At 46.7% G+C, this 21,990-nt stretch overlaps 1 pseudogene; it reads right to left on the minus strand.

Annotated features, from left to right (window-relative positions):
- Positions 1-16,063: 16,063 nt before the first annotated feature.
- On the minus strand, positions 16,064-21,347 carry LOC110328433 (annotated as a pseudogene).
- Between the last annotated feature and the right edge of the window lie 643 nt (positions 21,348-21,990).

The raw sequence follows: 21,990 nt of genomic DNA on the forward strand, positions 1-21,990 counted from the left end.
AGATGACTGCCTGAGGCTTGCCCAGGGATCCTTGGGTATGCCTGAGATTTCATTGTCCAACTCTCCGATAGCTTCTCATTTGCGTGGCCTCCTGACTCTACAAAGTGATCAGAGCTATAATATTGTCATGTCACCCTCTGTTCCTGAAAGATCAAAGAAAGAATTCCTTCAAGTCTATAGCACGGAGAACCAATTGGAATTGCTTGCCGGAGCATGGGCAACAGCCTTACTGCCAAAGAGCCCCCACTTCCCAGCAGATGTTAACTGCTTATACACCCCCAGGAAGGGGACGGGAGGCATGCTGAGCCTCACTGCTTTCGTGACAATGTCAGTAGACCTGGTCCTGTGGAGGAGTTTCAGCTGAGTGGTCACAGCATGACGGCAGGACTACAGCAGGGATCACATCCAGCCTGGGGGGAAACAGCCATCCAACTAAATCCATTCCTCCCACTTGGACATTGTTTTCTGTCCCTCTGTGTGTCAAAGTCCCCTGAGCCTCCAGGAGGGTGAAAAGATGGATGGTTATTTCCTCCCATTTCCGCGTGAGCGTTGGACCGCTTTGGCACAATAATGGTCACTTAAGTCCGGCAGCTTGGCTCCAGTTATACGTCTCTGCAGTGGCCACCACCCACTTCAAAAGGTGCCTCTGATCATGTCTGACATCGGCAATCATCTAGAGGCATAAGTATCAATGCTTAGAAGGCAACTTGACAGGCACACTATGTCCATTGTTCACAAGGAAACCAGCAGCTCCCACACTAGGGCCTCAAACTGCTTCCAGTTATTCAGCCTGTGCTTCACGTAGCCCTAACCCTCAGTTCCTTCCCTTCCAAAGCCATCCGACTGGTCCCACCCATCCCAAGTAGCACAGTCTCCCAGGCCAGGCTTTGAGAGGCTTTCCTTTCTTTTGTAAGTCTTCTTTAGGTGGAGGGAGGCAGGTAACTAGAGACATAGCTCGGGGGATTAAGCGTGCTTGCTGCTCTTCCACAAGACCTGAGTTTGGTTCCCAGCACTCATACAGGACATCTCAAAACTGCCTACAACTGTAGCTCCAGGGAGCCTGACGCCCTCTTCTGGTCCCTATGAGCACAGTCTGAGCATGGTCTGCATTCCTGTGCACATGCCCCCCAACTGACACATGCACGCGAGTACGCACGCACACAGTCACACACGCGCGCGCACACACACAGCTAAAAATAAAATCTTTTAAGTCTTGACCCAGCAAGATGGCACTTGCCACTGAGACTGCTGACCCAAGTTCAATCCCTGGGACTGTTGTGATGGGGGAAGAGAATCAATTCCAGCAGATTACTCATGGACATCCACACATGTGCTGTGGAAGGTTTGTATCCACATACATACATGCAATTTACTTTTTTTTATTTTAAAAAATCTTTTCTAACCTAAGCGGTTCAGAGGTAGAGTATTCCATGACTGTCAAATATTTCTCTTCTGGAGTCCAGAGCCCACAGCCCGCTTCCTCTAAGCTGCAGCCATTCATCCAGGACTAGGCTCCACCATACCACATGACGTCAAATGTGACAGAAGTGTAGCTTACTGATGGAGTCATCTCAGTAGACAAGGACCGGCATCAGCCCTGCCTGATGTGTGAGAAATGTGGGAAGACACTGACCTCTGCTACTCAGCCCTGGTCATGCCCAAAGAGTTGGGTGAGGTAGAGCTGAGAGCTATACTCTCAAATAACCCTGGGTTAGGAAAACCCTCCCTACCTGCCCAGGCACATACTAAGCCTTACCCTGAGACACCGCAGGCTCTCATTAGCACCCTTCATGCCCTTGATAAACCTGAATCTTGAGGTGGGTAGGAAATTTCGGTACTAGGCCATTAAGGCCCCTGTTTGCACATTGAATGGTGGACGATGATGGTGGTGATAATGATGGAGATGATGATGATGATGATGGTTTTCCCTTCCTCTGTATTAAAGGTCAAAGAGAGCTTCCTTCTATCAATTCTGCCTTAGTTTCCTCTTTCTGCCTTTGTCCACTCTTCCTGCCAACTCCAAGGCCGACATGGAAGTATTATCTTCATGTCATTTTCCCATTATATTTACCCTCCCTGCAAGTTCTTTCTGGGTAGGCAGCCATCTTAGTTAGGGCTTCTATTCCTGTGATTAAGCACCATGACCAAAAAGCAAGTTGGGGAGAACGGGGTTTATTCAGCTTATATGTCCACATCACAGATCATCATCAAAGGAAGTCAGGACAGGAACTCAGGCATAGTACCTGGAGGCAGGAGCTGATAGAGAGGCCATAAAGGGGTGCTGCTTACTGACTTGCTTCCCGTGGCTTGCTCAGCCTGCTTTCTTATACAACCCAGGACCACCAGCCCAGGGATAGCACCACCCACAATGGGCTGGGCCATCCGCTATCAATCACTGATTAAGAATGTGTTACAGACTTGCTTGCCGCCCAATCTTGTGGAGTCATTTTCTTAATTGAGGTTCTCTCCTCTCAGATAAGTTTAGTGTGTGTCAGGTTGACACAAAATCCACGCAACAGCTCAGCCTCAGTTAGGTGTCTTCTCCTCATTTCAAAGGCCACGATGTAGCCAGCATGCATTTCCATCCCGTACGACATCCATCCAGGGATAGCAATACGTCCTCTAGTCTCTCAGCCCTTTTCTAGGTCTCTCTGGACTCATGCAGTAGACCCCATTCACCAAAGAGCCACACCATGCCATGCTACAGAAGAAGGCAGCCAGCCTCACCCCCAAATGCCTGCAGATACTCTACCCTCAGGAGGCTCAGCCTTAGTTACATGTTTTATTACATCTAGCAGAGCCATATGGCTGCAGTCATAGCAAGACAGCACACCAACGCATACCACATGGGACAAGGATGGACCAAGGGAACAACTCCTCCCAAGTCTAGCTTGGAAAACCAATGAGTTTAATTGTGGTTACTTAGAGGAGCATGGTCAACTTACAGGGAACTATAGTGCATAAGAGTCTCCCCTTTCCTAGCAACAGTTAATGACTTAGATATCCTTAGTAAGGGGCAGGGCTTTGTGTGCCTCATTTGCAGAGCGAGCATCACCCCCTTCCACAAGACAATGGTGGTGGACCTAACCTTATGAGGGTTCCATGTAGGAAATCATAGATGGTCTAACAACAGTGATCATGCCCAACCCTGAGGAAACAACCACATAACACCAAGTAACAGGGAAGCTAGAAATTACATAAAAAGCTGCTGACTATAAGAGAAACGGCAAGTAAGCCAAGACTTAGCCCTGAGCCTTTTTTTCTTTCTTTCTTTTGGTGGGTCTCATGTAGCTCAGGCTGGCTTCAAGATCACTGCATAGTGGAAGATGACCTTGAGTTCCCAGTTCTCCTGCCTCTACCTCCCAAATGCTGGGATTAGAGGCATAACCATTAGCTCTGGGCTTTTAACAGAATGAACAAGAATGAAGTGCAATGGTTTGTATGGCTGCTCTAGACCATCTCGGTGGACCCCAGTGGCGCCATGCCTGGCCAGAATGAAACCTGGCAGCCTTCTCTGATGTGAGACCTTCATCCTGACTGATCATTCAACCTTTATCAAACTCCACCTCTCAAGCTACTCCTAGCAATGTAATTCTGCCCCTTGCCTAGTTCCTATTGCCTTAACTTAACTCTCATACCCAAGAACATTCAGAATGCTTCTGGAAAGCATGGTCTTTGGTTGTTAATGGACAGGATTCTCTCATGCAGGGTTGATAAGCACATGTCAAAGTTTTACCAGACTTATTAGTTCAGACATGAGCAGTTCCATGTGGATCTGAGAAACCTAACTCATGTATAATCAGTGGCCAAAAGAATAATGAACTAACAGTAAATCAGATACAGTATTGATTAATTTCCTATAAGACAACAAAGTCCTAATCTGTGGGGTTAGCTTCTCTACTGGATCAAAAGAAAAGGTTCCTTTTTGGTTCAATTTAATCTCTAAGTCTTCAGAGCTGTAAAACATGTGAGATCTAATCAACTGTGGATGGGAATTCAAAGAAAATGGCATTGCAGAGAGTGAGAATGCCCTAAAGCATTCTTGTTGGAAAGCACTCTGGTGTGGCATTAAAATGCCAGGCACTTACCCTAATAGTTCATCCCCACATTTTATACAATTTTACTTAGCAGTTTCCTTTCTCTTTCTTTTTTCTTTTGTTTCCAAATCTGCTCTCCTAAAACACTATTATAGGAATATTCTATTTACAGGGTCTGGGGATACAGTTCAGTTACTAGTTGTGGTTTAACTAAGAATGGCTTCCAGAAGTTCATGTGTCTGAATACTTAGTCTCCAGTTGGTGGAACTGTTTGGGAAGGTTTAAGAGGTGTGACCTTGTGTCACTGGGAATGAGCTTTGAGGACTCAAAAGCTATATACACATTCCCTCTAACCCTCTGGAACCAGACACCCAATTAAACATTTTCTTCTATAAATTGCCTTGGTCATGGTGTGTCATCACAGCAATGAAAAGTACTAATACAGAAGCAAGCACTTGCCCAGAATGTACCAAGCTATAGGTATGATCCTCAGCACCCCATAAACTGGGCATGGTGGCACATACCTGCACCTTGAACACTTTGGAGTTGGAAGCAGAGTTTAAGGTCAGCCTAGACTACGTTCTCAAAAAAAATAAAAAATAAAAACAAACAAAAAAACCCTCTAATACAGTCTGGAGGTGGCTGATCTTTCTAAGATATTCCTTCTGCTAGCTTCCACATGCACCAGCCATACATGTAACACACGGCTATACATGAAGGCAAAACAACCATGTACACTAAAAAACAAAAACTATACACATACAAAGATGGATGGGTGGATGAATGGATGGACAGACAGACCCCACACATACAAACACTTCATTACCACTGGGCATATCCATCAGGCTTGACTGGGGTCCCCTGATGGACTTCATATATCACCTAACTTTTCAATAGTCAGGTACCAGTTCATACATGAAACACAGTTTTGGACTCTACAGATCTAAGGATCTCACATTTGAGTGTTTATCAAATCCTCTGGGGTATTTTGATTCCAAGCCTTAAAATATAGTCCATTGTTTCCATAACAATTATCTCCCAGTGGTTCTAGGTCTAGACCAAAGTTGTCCCATTTCTGGTTCTGGTTTCATTTCCTTCCTAGGTTGATTTGTGAAGATTTACAATTGGGTAAAGGATTTACAAACACACTGTCCTTCCTCAAAACTCCTTCCCTAACAGGAATGACCAGAACTAAGAGACCTCCTTCTTCCTAGGAATTACTTTTAAATCCTGCATCTATACGATTAAAGAAAGTTCAGTAAGGTTTTCATAAGTAGCAGAGGCCATGACTTGGGGTTGAAAAGGGAGACAGAAGTATCCTGAGCGAACATCCTGAGAGTAGACACTGTCCACAGGCCACGGGCCATGTGCCCAGGGATGGGGGATCTGGAGGTCCCAAGAAGCACTTTTCCAGTTTGCTAGGATATGGGGAGAGAAGCAATTCAGGGTATGGCCCCTTTTATGGAACCAGGCAGCTGCAGTCCACGTGGGAACAACCTGAGCACAGGACTCATTCCTTTCTCCAATTTAGCCAGTGGAGATGAGAAGAAAGGTCTTGTCATTACCTACAGTTAAACTCCCTACAAGCCGAACAGAGGGAATCTTAGAAGAAACCATAACACGGAGAGAAAAAAGTACAGAAAGGTTATTATTATTAAAAAAGTAAAGAAAGGTTATTATTATTAAAGCAGGAGCTCTCCCTGCTTCAAGCTCTGTGATTCTGGGCCAACTGGTCTACCTGGGGTTTTGTTTTTTTCCCATCTCTGAAGTGAAAGTAATAGTTCTAATCAATAGCATAAATCACCATGACCTTGCAATGAGTTAACACAGATAAGGCTTGGGAATAGAACCATTTAACTCCATCATCTTTTGTTTGTTTGGTTGGTTGGTTTGGTTTGGGTTTTTTTTTTTCAAGACAGGGTTTCTCTGTGTAGCCCTGGCTGTCCTGGAACTCACTCTGTAGACCAGGCTGGCCTCAGGAATTCGCCTGCCTCTGCCTCCCAAGTGCTGGGATTAAAGGCGTGCGTCACCACGCCTGGCTAACTCCGTCATCTTGACTGGCTTACCATTCATTGTCTTAGACCTAAAAACGCTCAGTGTACAACTTAACATCCTTTGGCTTACAAAAGATAAAAACTTCTTAGCATCATAAGTAAACGGGAATCCATGCTACCCCATTGGTTCAGGGGAACGACAGGAGGTACAGATTTCATTTCTGTTTTGTCTTCTGTGTTTTTGTTTGCGTGCTTGCTTTTTAAGATTTATTTTTATGGAGCTAGAGAGCACTAACTGCTCTTCAAGAGGACCTGGGCTCAGTTCCCAGCACCCACAAGGTAGCTCACAACCACCTATAACTTCAGTCCCAGGGTGTTTGATGCGCTCTTCTGGTCTTTGCGAGTACCAGTCATACACACATACATGCACATACATACATGCAGGCAAGCACTTACACAAGTAGGTTTTAAATAAATAACTCTGTTTTTAAAAGTCAAATTGAAATTTACTTTCATTATTTTTTAATTATCTGTCAGAGTGTGTGCATATGAGCGCAAAGTCCTTGGAGGCCAGGGCATGGAATCCCCTGGAGCCAGAGTACACGAGGTTATGAGCTGTCCAAGGTGGGTGCTGGCCACAGAAACTCCATCTTTTGCCAGCCCCTGAACTATTTTTTAACTTTGTTCTTTAGCAGGCAGTTGAGTCCCTAACATGTAGCTGTCTACAAGCAGACATCTAGATGACCAGCTTACTTAACAAATGTTCTGTCCTGTTGACTCTCTCTTAACCTCCTACATTGCACAGAACACTATTCCATAGACAAATAGGGTTGTGGATGTCTACAATCCTAGCACTCAAGAGTCAGAAGCAAGAAGATCATGAGTTCAAAGCCACCTGGGGGATACATAGCAAGTTTCAGGACAGCCTGGACTATGTGAAGCCTGTCTCCAAAAATAACAAAAACAAAACCTTACATTCCAGAATATTAATAAAACATTAAAATTCAGACAACCCAAGCCGGGCGTGGTGGCACACGCCTTTAATCCCAGAACTTGGGAGGCGAGACAGGCGGATTTCTGAGTTCGAGGCAAGCCTGGTCTACAAAGTGAGTTCCAGGACAGCCAGGGCTATACAGAGAAACCCTGTCTTAAAAAAAAAAAAAATTCAGGTAACCCCACCAACCAGAACTAATCTTAAGGTCCTATTAAAAGGAAGTCCTCCTTGCTCTTTAAAAGCTGTTTGCTTCTTCCTTTCATTGGTAGAGGAGGTGGCACTGACCAGATGAACAGGTTAGCTGGCCAGTGGACTCAGCAGCCACAATATCTCTATGATCTAACCAGCACAGGCCACTGGGAAAGTTTTCTAAGCAGGCCTTTTCCGAGTCCAAAAGATAAAGGCTAAATTTCGAGCAAATCCCAGCCTCTCGCCAGGACTTCTGAGCACAAAAGATATCTGCCATAAAGCTCATTCAAAAGCTGGAATGGAAGAGCTAGCCGCCCCAGGAACAAGGGGAAAGCTCTATCCGATTTGAGCTTGGACCAGAATGCAGACAGCTGGACGCAGTTGCAAGGATGTGGACACACTGCCATCTGCTGGCCATATTGTGCATAGCAGAGGACGCGTCCTCCCTCAATAACTCCGTCTCCCCCAACACCCCCTTTTCTCCTTTTCCAATTTGGAAGAATGCAGGTGTCTCACTTAGAGCAGAGCCTTAGATGCAAGAAGTTGGGGATGGGTGTTTTATCTGGGAGATGATTCCAGGACTATGAGGAGGACAAGATGGGTTTCAGCTGCCATGCGCTCCACCCCACAGTAGCGCAAGCCCAGAGCAGCAGACAGGATGCCTCAGAGATGGCAAGGAGAGGCTGAGACATGTATGTGTGCATCTGGCTCCCTCTGAAAGCCCAGGGGAAGTGATGTTATGCACCATTTATGTCTGTTTCTATTCTCTATGAGCTGCCTACAGCCCTGTCTGGTGCCAATTTTCCAGACTCCCTCCCATTTGACCAAAGTTTGGAATATGTGAGTGTGTTATCTACCAATCTTGCACCACCAGGCAGAAAGGGGACTAAGCTTTGACTTTCAGTTTGTCACCCAGTCTTTCTGTGGTTCCCCAATTTTTAAAGGAAATAACCCTAGGACCTAACTCAACACAGTGCACCAGGATTAACCAAGCATATACTTTCAAAGTGTTTAAAAGGTCATCCTAGCTCGAAAAGCACTGTATAAACTTCAGCATTCATTCAACAAATATTCCCTGAGCATCTATGTCCTGAGGATGCAACAACAATGAAATGAGGCCCTCCCTCTTATGCTCTCTGCCAGAGTCTCACCAGCCTACGTGGCTCAGTCGCCTGGAGAACTGCCAGGGTTGTTTGGTTCGTCTTTGTTTCTTGGTTTTAATCCAGAGCCTCACACGCACTAGGCAGGTGTTCTATCACCGAGCTACCAACCCCAGCCCCGTGACCGTCTTAGAGCACAGATGAGAGGTCCCCACTTCTAGGGTCTCTGAGACCTTGGAGTCCCCACTGCCATCATGGCTCCAGGCGCCACTGAGGCTGCCGGCCCAGGAGGTCACATTTTTAAGAATCGTTAGCCAAACTGCACGTGACAGCACAAGCCTGTAGTCTCATACTCCAGAGGCAGAGACAAAATTCCCTAAGGTCAGGGCTAGCTTTACAGGACAGCAAAGGTTTCATAGTGCGGACCTGTGTCCAAAACCAACAACGAAACTGTATGTACGCACAATGGAAACTCTTCCAGCCTTAAAAAGGCATTGAGGCCTGAGAGATGGCTCCGCAGTTTTGCTAAAATTCCTTCCCTGAGAGAGACAAATGTCTACCCCTTCTCCTAAGGCCAAATCCCACCAAAGCTCACCCGGAAGTACCAATGACTTTATCAATCGTACTTACATAGGGGGAGGTGTGGGGGAATGGCCATGCACGTGGATAACCTTAAAACAGCGCACCGGAAGATCTGCATCCAGCAGGGATGCCAGTGTCCCCACCGCTGTGCAGAGGAAGCCCCTCCTCTCACTGTTCTCCACTCTATCCCTTCCCCAAAGACCACGTGCAATTAAAGGGAAATTGCATACACCTGTGTGGGATACTCGGCTGAGGGTCCCTTGACTCTCCGCACAACCCCCTTCTAAGTGGGATGGTAAAATAATCAGCGGGTCCAGGTGTAACAACCACAACACACAATTCCTGAAAATGATGACAGTTCAGGTCAAAGGATCGTCCTGTCCAACCAGAGCGATTACTGCTCTTACAGAGGAGCCGGGTTCAACTCCCAGCACCTACGTGAAGCCTCACAACCACGGGTAACTCCGGTTCCAGGAGGCTTGACTCCTTATCTCTGCAGCTTCCACACATGTGGTACACGTATACACACTCAGTCACACACACATATGTGTGTTAAGTAAATGAGGACATTTTTTCATTTGTTTTAAAGATGAAAACAGTCTGGTAAGATGAGTTGGTAAGCAAAGGTGCTAAGCCATGCTGACCTGAGTTCGACCCGTAGGACTCAAGTTGTAAAATCTGTGCCCCTTGGGCTGGTGAGATGGCTCAGTGGGTAAGAGCACCCGACTGCTCCTCCGAAGGTCCGGAGTTCAAATCCCAGCAACCACATGGTGGCTCATAACCATCNGTAACAAGATCTGATGCCCTCTTCTGGAGTGTCTGAAGACAGCTACAGTGTACTTACATATAATAAATAAATAAATAAATAAATAAATAAATAAATAAATAAATAAATATCTGTGCCCCTCACCATACACACACACACACACACACACACACACACACGTGCATAAGTAGATGCAAACATTTTTAAAGGAGGAGGTGGGAGTGAAGTGAAAGGAATTGTAAGAAGAGAGGAGAGGAGGAGGGAGAGTCATGGAGCAGGAGAGGAGGGGAGAAAGAGAAGGAGGGAGAGAGAGCAGAAGGGGGCAGGAAGAGGGGGCAGGAAGAGGGGGCAGGAAGAGGGGGCAGAGGGGGCAGGAGGAGGAAGCAGAAGGGAAGGAGACAGGAGGAGGGGGCATGAAGGGGCAGGAAAGGCAGGAGGAGGGGGCAGAGGAGACAGGAGGAGGGGACAGGAGGGGACAGGAGGAGGGAACAGGAGGGGACAGAGGGGGCAGGAGGAGAGGGCACAGGGGACAGGAGGAGGGGGTAGAGGAGACAGGAGGAGGGAGCAGGAGGGAACAGAGGGGGCAGGAGGAAGGGGCAGAGGGGTCAGAGGGGCCAGGAGGAGCAGAGGGGGGCAGGAGGAGGGGGCAGGAGGGGGCAGGAAGGGGCAAGAAGAGTAAGTAGCTCTGGCGTTTGAAATGACGTGTATGGGACTGGAGACACTTTGGTAACTGAAATAAACCAGACAATGACACTTAAACAAGGAGTCTGAAGCTTTCAAACTCAAAGAAGCAGAGAGTAGCGAGGTGGTTACTGAGGCTGGAGAATGAGGGGAACCGGGAGGTGATGTCAAAGGCACAGATCTCAGGCCAGTGCATTGTTTTAGTCCTTCCAAGCCTCGTACTGAACAACAGTTGAGAGGAGAGAGGGGTGCATTTCAGAACTGTGGAATGACCCAAATGTTCTCAGAACAAAGAGTTTACTGTCCAACGTAACTAGCTTAATTATTGTTCACTTTATCCGTACATTCTCCCCTCACATGGAGCCCCAGCAATTTATACAACTGTAAATTGCCAATTTACAATTTCAAAAGGATCATTAGCTACACTTCCAATCCAGAGCAGGAGGAGCAAAGGCAAACTCAGCCCTGTCAGGTAGTAATTACTGACAGGAGACTGGCAGAAGGTGAGGGGACCGAGTGGAAGGGAGGCCTCTGATTGACAAGGAAGAATTGGAGGAGGAGCCTGGAGTTAACAAGCAAATCAAAGTTGGGAAGGGGAGGGGACAGTCTTAGCCTGGCTAAGGAAAGGAAACTTCTTTCATAGTGACATTCTGAAAAGAAACAGATGAACCTTCAGAAATTATGTGGCAGCATCCCAGGTTCCACGACTGTCCATAGAAGCCACTGAGACAGCATCCTCAGGTCCTCAGGGAAGGGGCACAGAACCCACCTCTCACTAGGATGTGTGTCAGAGAAACTGCAGACAAAGCAGTGTCTCTTATGTCTCTAAAGAAAGGGAGGGCAGAGAGGGAGAGGAAGAAAAAGAGGCTGGGGGGAGGAAAGAGGGGGGAGGGGGGAGGGAGGGAAAGAAGGAGGAAAGAATTGAATCTTACCTCAGTCTGTCCTCATCTCTGCTCCTGGCAAAGCTGTTAGACAGTTGAAAGACCTGAGAACAAAAGCTATTACTAATCCAGAAGTTCAGAGCCGGTAGGTATAGATAGCAATGGAAAGCCAGCTGTCTGGGAGACTGAAAGAGGGTCACAAGCTCAAGGTCTTGGTGAGAGAAACAGCTCTCGCCTCAAAGGAAGACAGACGTCTTCTAGAGCCAGACTTGAGATGACAACCCAGAACAGATTCAGGTTTCCCCAAATACCATGTTCCAAGGAGGTAGCGAGTTCATGAAATATATATAGTAAAGAGATGAAGATGATGGTAAGATAACAACACACTGCTCAAGTGCTCAGGCTGGCGGTTACAACATGGGAGACACTGTGCTGCTGTCCGCGATGTCTGACACCAGTCTTAGCCCTTTGGTTGGTGAAACTGCGGTCTGTTCATACATTCCAAAGGATCTACCTAACAGCCACAAAAGATGTTCGGTCACATCCAGAGGAGGGCAATACACAGGGGCTAGTAAGCTGGACCAGCAGAAATAATATGCAGAAACGTTTTTTGTCTTAACAACCTCTTGTGCTCCACTCTTCGGTTATCACACCACTGAAAGAATGGATCCCAAGAAACTCATTTCCCCAGGGATCTCTGACTAGGAAGAACAATATCTGCGGTCCCCAGGGGAGGAACTTGTCTCCAGGAGAAAGATTTACAAATCATCAGGTGACCCTGCTGGTGAGACTTTGGGCTGGGGTGGCGATGGACAGGGACCACGCCTTGGCTGCACGACTTTGTTACACATCTTTCTTGCTTTGCATTTAAGCCCTACCCTCATGTCAGGACCCCAAAGATAGATAAGGCGTGGTCACTGGATCTCCGTCTGTCTTCCCCCCCCCCTTTTTTTTTCTGCTTTTCTCTACTAACTTGGCTCTTTTAATTGGACTGGGGATGGATGGCTGGGCTTCTTGCTGGGGTTCCACTCCCTGAATCTGTTAAGTTCCACCCTGGAAAGAAGGGGTTACTACATTCACGTGAAGGAGCACACACACACACTTTGCAACTGAAATTCACCCCTGCTTTTTAAACTAAAATATTGAAAGAAAAAACACACACACCTCAGCTAAGTCTTTTCTTACTCCCTACGCTGCACGAATCACTCGCCTGCTCAGACATTCACAAGAACTCCCCAGACAGCTCAGTGAAATGAATTCAGACTTCTTCCGTGAATAAATGAACAAGCACTTACCCCAAAAAATGTCATTATCGGAAGGCTGAAGGAGAAAGGCAGGCAAGGAGCCAAACAACCCCACGACGACAAGACAGGTGTATTGTCGGGAGGGAGGCATGTGCAGGGAGAGAGTCACTGTCCACTAACAGACTAGGCATAGTTATAGGACGAAAAGGCAGAAGGAGCGGAGTGGGTAGAAAAGTTGACACAGGGTGGAGGGAACCAGAAATGGTGAGTGAGAGACTATGGGGGCTGAGGAACAATCTGCTGTGGCCATTACTAGGGGTAAAATCGTGAGAACAGACAGAATCTAGAAATACACGTTACTTTACTTAATACAAATCATTATAGTTTTGAGAATTAGAACCATTTAACCAAAACAAAGGAGCTTTACTAAACAGTGCAGCCCTTGCTAACAACTTTAAAGCACCATTAGCTCCCCATTCATTTTTTTTTTCTTCTCTGCTTCACTTAAAGCAAATGTACTCCCCTCCATCATGCTTTACTGTGGACTTGGTCTTCCGGACTATATTCTCTCGGCTTCCTTCTGCTATTCTGAATTCTACCTCTCCCTCAGGGCCTAAATCTAAACAAAGATCGTTCGGTATCCCTGTATCAGGTGACTTGTCATCACTGAGGCGAGCAGCTTCTTAGAAGGAAAGGTGGTATTGCCTCACCATCTCAGATGTTTCCATCGAGGTGGAGTTGGCTCGTGCGTTCTGACCTGTGGCAACCCGTGGTGGGCGGGGAGCGTGCAGCGATGAAATGATGCTCACTTTAAGGTGACCAGGAAGCCAGAGAGTGGGAAGAGGAGAAGCAGGGGACCCAATCGTACTGCACTCAAAGACGTACCCCGGGGGCCTTAGCTTCCTTCCGCCATCTCCAACCACTAACACGCGCAGCGCGCCTCTGCCAGACCACAGTGACCCTCCTAATCCCATTGCCTCTGCTCTGTGAGTGCTGGAGCTCCAGGTATCCGCCATCCAACCTAGCTGTAGAGCTTTAGATACCTTGCTGGTGCCCAGTTCAGCGCCTGGCTCAGTACATCTGGCATGCTGTTCATGACTCTGAGGCTGCTGGCCTGGGTTCCAGTGATGTGGGAAGGACTGAAGTAGAGGAAGGGGACAAGTGGCTCAACGTGTCCTGGCCTCGGTTTATTGGCTAGAAAGTCACTTCAAAGATTCACTGCCAGCTGTGATGACACACGTCTGTAATCCCAGGCAGAACCCCCACCACCACCACCCCCACCCCGGACAGTATAAGAAAGCAGACTGAGTAAGCCACGAGGGACAAGACAGCACGCAGTGTCCCTCCATGGCCTCTGCCTCCAGGAAATAATTTCAGGGACTGAAGAATAGGATGACAGGATATTAAAAAGCTTCTCCCCCCCACAGGAAACCATCGGCACCGTGAACAACAAATCCTGGTGAGGATGTAAGAAAAGTGGACCCCTTATATGCTGCTGGTAGAGGTGTGAATTGAAACAGCTACTGTGGAAATCAGTTTCCAGGATCCTAGAAAGAGGGGGTGGGAGGAAGACGGTAAGAGCCAGGGGGCTGGAATTTTGCTTAGAAGCTACACCCATGAACCCTCATCAACATGGCTGGAAGCAGCTTTTTCTCAGTTAAGGTTCCCTCTATCCAGGCCTCCGTATGCCCCCACCATGCTTCTGGCCTCACTCTGGCTCTGTAGCGGTGCGTGAGATCGGTTACTATAGCAACTCCAGTGTTGGTCTTTAGTTTAGGATTGCCTCGGTTATTAGGGTCTTTTGGACCTCCATATAAAAAGGTCATTGTAATTTCATTGGGGATTGCAATCCTATAGCTCACTTTAGGTCTTAGACCTATTTTCACAACATTAAACCTACCAATCCATGAGCACAGGAAGTCTCCCAATCTTCCAGTGTCTTCAGTTTCTTCCTTAGGCATTTTTTTTAAAAATTTACTTATTTTACGTATGTGAGTACACTGTAGCTATCTTCAGACACACCAGAAGAGGGCATCAGATCCCTTTACAGATGGTTGCTGGGAATTGAACTCAGGACCTCTGGAAGAGCAGTCAGTGCTCTTAACCACTGAGCCATCTCTCCAGCCCCTTCCTTAAGCATTTTAAGATTTTCCTTATAGACTTCTTTCACCTTCCTAGTTAGGTTTATTCTACATATTTTAATTGTATTTGAAGCTACTGCAAATCACTGTAGGTCTTAAGTGATGTTTTTTCCCCAGTCTTTTTCTCCACATGATTGGTGTATGGAAAAGCTACTGTTCTGTGAGTTTATTTCTTTGTTTGATTTAGAGACAAAGTCTCACTATGTAGCCCCAACTGGCCTAGAAACAGGTAGCCCAGGCTGGCCTCAAACTCAGAGATCCACCTGCCTTTGCTTCTTGAGAAGAAAGGTGTGTACAGCTCAGTCCAGCCAAGCTGTTGCTTTTTCTATGTTGGTGTTGTTGGTTGTTTTTAGACTCTCTTTACTTTGTGTGCATGGGTTTGGGGTTCCTGCAAGTGTCACGGCTCGCAGGGAAACAACCCTCGAGAGGTGAAGGATGTACGATGGATCAGCATCACTTCAGCAGAGTCTGATATCACGAATTACTTTCCTTGCACCAGTTAAGTTCAGGAAAAGTCCCCACGTGACAGTTATCACAACAAACCTTCAGGGATGGCTACATTGAGACTCACACTCGAAGTAAATCTCAATAGCAAAGCCCGTGTGATCTTCACAATAATAATGAATTCTACTGACTGATAAACAGTGCTCAGGGTAAAGGCCCAGGGGTAGGGACTTATAACAAACACAAGGATAGATCCTGTTGACGGAGAACGAAGAGTACATGGGACCACCTTCATAAGGAAGGGTTCTAGTCACGGAGAGACAAAGCTCAAGATTAGAGCCTTAATGGTGCTCAGGATTTGGGGGGGGGGGGGGGAGGACTCAAGAAAACAGCTGGCTCCACAGAACAGCAAGAGATCACCAGATCGTTCGTTAAGACAGCATCCACTCCAGTCTTCCGGGTGAAAAGGTCTTATTTCCTTCCCTTGCAGAAAATAGGTCTGCATGTTTAACAATTCTAGTTCCTCCAGTGCTTTCTCTAAGCGGTGCCTTCTATATATGTGTGTTTTGTCCGTGTGTGCATCTGCACACCATTACCGTGCCTAGAACCTGCAGAGATGAGATTAGAAGAAGATGCCAGATCCCCTGGGACTGGAGTTACAGATGGTTGTGAGCCTCCATGTGGATGCCGGCAATCAAATCATGGTCCTCTAGGAGATCAGCCAGTGGCGGTAACTGCTGAGCCATCTCTCTAGCCCCTATGTCGATTTGCTAGCAGCGATGATGATTCAAGTTCCAAGTCAGGATTCCCGTTTTCCTAACTGGTTACTCTATAGAAATGTTACTTTAGGGCTGGAGAGATGGCTCAGCCATTAAAGGATAGGATGACGAATATATGAAATGTTACTTTAATGTAAATTCTAGTAACTATGACAAAAGTCAAAATATCCTCCTGGGGTTTTTTGCTTTGCTTTTTAACATATGAAGCAGTTGAATTAGGTTGTCAGCAATTTAGACCATCAGTCTGTGAGGGTACATCCCATTTGTCAGAGAGAACCGAGATCACAGGTAGCCCTGGAGCTGAGCAACCGCTTTCATCTCTAGCAAAAATCTGCAAGTCCACACACAGTCTTCTGGCCAGCCTTGCAGGGCTCTGTAATCTCCTCTTCCTCCTGCTCCTTCTTCCTCCTTCCTCCTGACGATCTGTCTCCTGGCACCTGGGTCTGGGCAGCTGCTGCGTCTCGCAGGAGGCGTCTGTTAGGTGTTTGGGGATTTTAACCGTGCTGATACCAGCTTTTGTAGAGGTGGCGATGACAAACTTCCGGTGTGTTCTGCACAGATGAGCTCGGTTGAGGGCAAGAGGTCAGTCACAAATAGCAAGCCGCTGCCCAGCTGCTTCAGGAAAACCACTCTCTTGCCCCTGTGGTGCCTGGTGAGGGTGACCAGGACAGTCCCTGGAGTGATGCTGGAGCGCAGCCTTCTCACGCGCTGACTGAAGGCCTTTCTACCATGGCTCAGCAGCTTCTGAGGCACTAGAATAACACCTAGGCATTTCGAGAAGCTGAACCACCCAGGTACTGCCGTTCTTGTTGCCACCAACTGGCTTGTGACAGTGGACAGGACCTTGGGTTTTGCAGCTGAGTATCTCCTTTCCTGTACAGGCATTTCTGGGACACAGAGCAGATCGTGAGTACCGTAGGATTTTTTCTTCTCGGTGTCAGGCTTCTTGGCTTTTTTCAGCCGCCATCCTGCAAGATGGGAAAGACAGGCTGCAGTTTTCCTAAACTCTTCATAGACCGAGGGCAGGCAGGAATCTTATGGAAGCCTAATAAGTGCACCAGTTACTTTCTTATTGTGATAAAATGCCATCAGACCAAGAAAACGTGCAGAAGGAAAGATTTATGTTGGACTTACAGTTCCAGGGGGCTAGGACTCCATCCCCATTACAGTTGGGAATCAGGACAGCAAGTAGCAGGCATGATGGCAGGAACAGCTGAGAGCTCACGTTTCGGAACTGCAAGCAGGAAACCGAAGGATCAAACTCCAAGCTCTCGCCACCCCCCCCCCCGCCCCAGTGACTTACTTCCTCCAGCAAGGCCACACCTCCCAAGCCTCCCAAAGCAGCACCAACCACAGACCAAGTATTCAAGCCTGAACTATGGGGGGCATCTCGTGCAAACCACCACAAGTAATTGAAAAACCAGTTTAATAATTTTTTTACAAGAGTATGTAAAAGAATGCCAGAGTTGGTGGAATCCTGAGCTAAGCAGGATTGTCCCTAAGAGGATAATCCTTCTTCATAGACTAATCCAACCATTGTATGTGTGGGTAGCCTTTGTCCATGTGTGTCCTTGCACAGGCAGAGGCTAGAGGACAATGCCCACTATCCAGTCCTATCTTTAGTCCTTTGATACAGGGTCTCTCCCTGACCCTGGAGCAGGGATTATCATCAAACCTCAGTGACCCTCTGTTGCTACCTTCCCACAGAACTGAAGTGACAGGCACACATGGCCATCCCTGGCTTTTTACATGCATGCTGGGAATCCAACACATCCCCATGCTTTTATACATGGAGGCTTTACTGGCTCAACCATCTTTCTAGCCCCTAGATCTGGAAGGTTCTAAGGTAGAGCCAGCTATAGATGAGGATGAGGGAAAGAGAGAATCAGATGCACAAATGGTCAATCAACTCTGGCAAGTTGTTGATGTTTAAAACAGATGTTGAAGAGAAGAGGAGCCACTCGAATGGCAGTCTTGTGGTTGGAGAGGTGGCTCAGAGCTTAAGAGAACTGCTGCTCTCCCAGAGGACCTAGATTCGATTCCCAAATGCCAACCTTGTCAGTGGTGATGTATACAACTCTATTCAGAGGACTCTGGTAGCAATTAGATAAGGGAGACAGGGAAGGGCAAAGTGTGGATGTATTAGCCTTTTAGAGTGACATGACTTAGAGCCAACACCCTCTTCTGACTTCCTCGAGTACATGCATTCATGTAATATATATAAACATATACACATTAATAAAAATAAACAAATATATATTTTAATCCCCTGGTATGCATGCAAAATATAGCTTCTGGAGTAAATCTGATACTGTGGGTCTGGGAAGAACTCAGGGATCATCAATCCCACCATCTAAAAAGCTTCTCGTTCAGGTGGGCCTTGGTATATGCTTCAAGCAAGCCTTCACATCTGGGGATCTGGCCATTACCTGTGATCCCAGAACTTGGTAGTCTGTAGTTAAGAAGTTCGAGACCAGCCTGAATTCTATACCAAGACACTATGTCCAAAATAAACAAACAAACAAACAAAAAGCCTTCTCTACCTGCTTGCATTGCAGACAATGTCCCAAGCCTGCCCTGTCTGCAGAGGCTGGCAGCTATAGGATGTTTTTTATAGAGAACTCATTGGAGAACAATTTAGAGAAAGAGGAAATAGGAAATAAAAAGATGCCATTTATTTCGGCATAGTCTCCCAAGGGCTGTTTTTAGAGTTCTCTTTACTAAGGGTTGGTAAACGCTGCTCACGCTTTTCATAAAGAACGTGACAATGGCCAAATCAGCTTCACAGGTGAGTAGCCTCAAAGCACTGGAAAGTCCATTAGTGCCACCTAGAGGCCACCACAAGCCCACCTTGCTTTGAGTGCAAAGCAAAGTTAGAGGACAGTTCTTGGGGCAGCAGATTGTAGCAAGGGCTGCAACTAAAGATATCAGGAAACCCAAGCCAGTGGTTTGCTTTCTGTTCTGTTCTGTTCTGTTCTGTTCTGTTCTGTTCTGTTCTGTTCTGTTCTGTTCTGTTCTGTTCTGATCTGTTCTGATCTGTTCTGTCCTGACAGGTCTCAGGTAGCTCAGACTGGCCTTCAACTGTCTGTCTATGTAGTCAAGAATGGCCTTGAACTCCTAATCCTCCTGTCCCCATCCCTCTAGGGCTGAGATTACAGCAGTGCTCCACCATGCCCAGTTTGTTCAGTGCTGGAGATGGAACCCAGGATTTCACACATGCTAGGCAAACATTCTACCAATTAAACTACAAACCTACATCTCCAGCCCTTGAAATTTTGGAAGTGTGATGAATATTCTTCATTGTCAACTTGACTAGTTCTGGGATTAACTAAAATCCAAGTGTCTGGGTACCCCTGTGAGGGATTTTTTTTTTTTTCTTAACGAAATTGTTTGAAGCAGGAAGACCTACTTTTAAGCAGGATCTTTCGAGGTGGGAAGATCCGCCTTTAACTGGGCCACACCTTCTGCTGGCAGCCTATAGAAAGGGCCTGGGGAAAGGACGCTTGCTCTCTTTGCCTGCTTGCTCTCACTCTTCCTCACAAATCTATCCCTTCACTAGCATTAGAGCCTACTTCTTCGAGATTCTAGCATATACTGGAGTCCAGCTAAACAACCAGCCTCAGGGACTGAACAACTACTGGATTCTTGGACCTTTCGTTGTTAAACAGCCATTGTTTGACTGGCTGGACCACAACCTGTAAGCCATTCTAGTAAATCCCCTTTCAGTGAATAGATAGGTAGATTGATTGATAGATAGATAGATAGATAGATAGATAGACATAGATGATAGATTCATTTTATCAATTCTGTTTCTCTACAGAATCCTGACTAAAATAGTGACCAAGCCCCATTTTTTTTTAATTTCATTTTAAAACTGGGCCATCATCACCAGCTTCATATTTACCACCATCACTGCCATCCTTACTTCATGCCATTGTTACCATCACCACTAGCACCAAGACCATCATTAAAATCTTCACCATCTTCACCATAACCATTTCCATCACTAACAACCACCAGAACACCGTAACTAATACCATCATCACAAGCACCACCATCACTACCACTATCACCTCCACACCCTCCACTCCCATATTCACCACTAATGCTCCCACCTTGGTCCTTACCTTCAGCACTCCTACCAGCCTCGATACCGTCACAGTCACCGCCTACATCACTCTTGGGATGCTTATTTCATGTTCCTATTTCCAACACACTGAACACTGCCTCCTGGAGAGAGGAGCCAAGTTCACGCAAGGCTCAGGAAGTAAACAAAACTTACAGGGCACAGGAAGTTCCTAAAACCTACAGGATTCACAGGTCCCCCACCCCAAAGTTTTACGTGCTGAGTTGGTCAGAAGGCTCCAGGGATTCAGCCTTTGTTAGTCTCCACCCACAGCTGCCTTAAGTAAGCCTTCCAGTTATGCAGGTGGTTTGAGTTACTCGTGCTCCTTGTAGGTAACAACAGTAAACTTTCTGGTTCACTAAGCTGGACTTAGATGGAACTGTGGCTATGATCTGTCATCACTGCCCTATCCAGGTGTTTGCTCATGTCTCTCCAGGGAGTCACCCACCATCACCACCATCATTTCCTCCAACATCACCACCTCTGCATCCATCAGTTACTTCCTCCATCCCCATCAGCACCTATACAGCATCACACCTCATTCCATGAGGCCACTGAGTTCCAAACTGTCTAGAGAGTTCTTCTTACCAAGAAAATAAAGCATTAGATACGTTTCACTCTGTCATGTCTGTCTGTCACAACCAAACATAAATATCAGCTAATGTCACACTTTCCACTTAATCCTAGCATCAGTCAGAACATTTGGCTAATGACAACTTACAAGTGAGTTGTCATGTCTCTGTGACACATCACTGTGGTTTCAGTTCTTCAGGACCCATTTTCAGAAACATCACCTCCAGCCCCAGAAGTGATTCTTTTTTTTCTGCTTTGCTTTGTTTTAAGGATTGTTTTAGTTCTTTTGATTTTTTTCTTCAGCATATAAAATAATGAACCATTAGCATCTTCATGCACGTGAAGGTTGCGTCACCCTCCCTTGCCCCCTTCTTTGTCCTCATGGTCCACTTCTTTTCTGTAAGTAGTTTTGATTCCATGTGAGATACCTTTTTGACATGCACTTTTAAAATCTAAGCCTTATATATGAAAACATGTGATATGTCTTTTAAACCACCCCCCATCACCCTCTCTTGTTCTCTCCCCCTTAGATACCTTCCTCCCCACATAAGTCCCCTTTCTACTCTCAATATATATATTTAAATCTAGGTCCCATGTGGGAGAAATCGTGGCTTCTGTCTTTCTTTCTTTTTTTTTTTTTTTTTTGGTTTTTCGAGACAGGGTTTCTCTGTGTAGCCCTGGCTGTCCTGGAACTCACTTTGTAGACCAGAGCTTCTGTCTTTCTGCATCTGGCTTCTTTGATGTAACATAAGACTTTCCAGTTCCATCTCTTTTCCTGCACACAGCACTGATTCTTGGGGGAAGATAAGCCTCCATGTCGTATAACCACCACAGTTTCCTTCTCCATCCACCTGTTGCCTGGCACCCAGGCTGGGTCCACACCTTAGTGTAAATAGCCTACCAAGGAATCTTCAGTAAACAGAGAAATGCCCTGGCCTCCTTGTAGTCTAACAGACATAGCCCTGAGAATATAGCCTTAGGCACATCACCTCCCTCCTCTCCCCAACCTGGCTGTCCTCTGTAACTCAGATCTTGGATCAAGATATCCTAAGGTCTTCCAGGCAGTAAAGTTTTTGTAGAAACTTGAGGTCAGAGATTGCTGCTCCCACTTCACAGGTGGAGAGACTGAGGCCCTGAAATGGAGTCCACTGTAAGCATACACACTTTTAGTCAAACAGAGCTGGACTGGCCTCTGGACCCTCTGTCCTAGGACAGAGGGTCCAGAGGCCAGTGCTACCTCTCCTGGTTCTACCACCCCTTCCTGGCTGGCTGTCAGAGCAGGCAGCTGGGCCTAGTGATGAACAGGGTGTGCTATGGGAAAGGGGCTAAGAAAAGGGAGCAGGTGGGGAAGCAGCAGGTGCGGGATAATAGGGCCACCAGGGGAGAACCAGGGAGCAGGTGCTGCCCATGGGGGGGCGGGTGAAGTTGTCATTGTATAGCCAGCTCTGGTGGGCTCAGG

This window comes from Mus pahari, chromosome 10 (genome assembly GCF_900095145.1).
Source record: "Mus pahari chromosome 10, PAHARI_EIJ_v1.1, whole genome shotgun sequence".
NCBI classification, from domain to species: domain Eukaryota; kingdom Metazoa; phylum Chordata; class Mammalia; order Rodentia; family Muridae; genus Mus; species Mus pahari.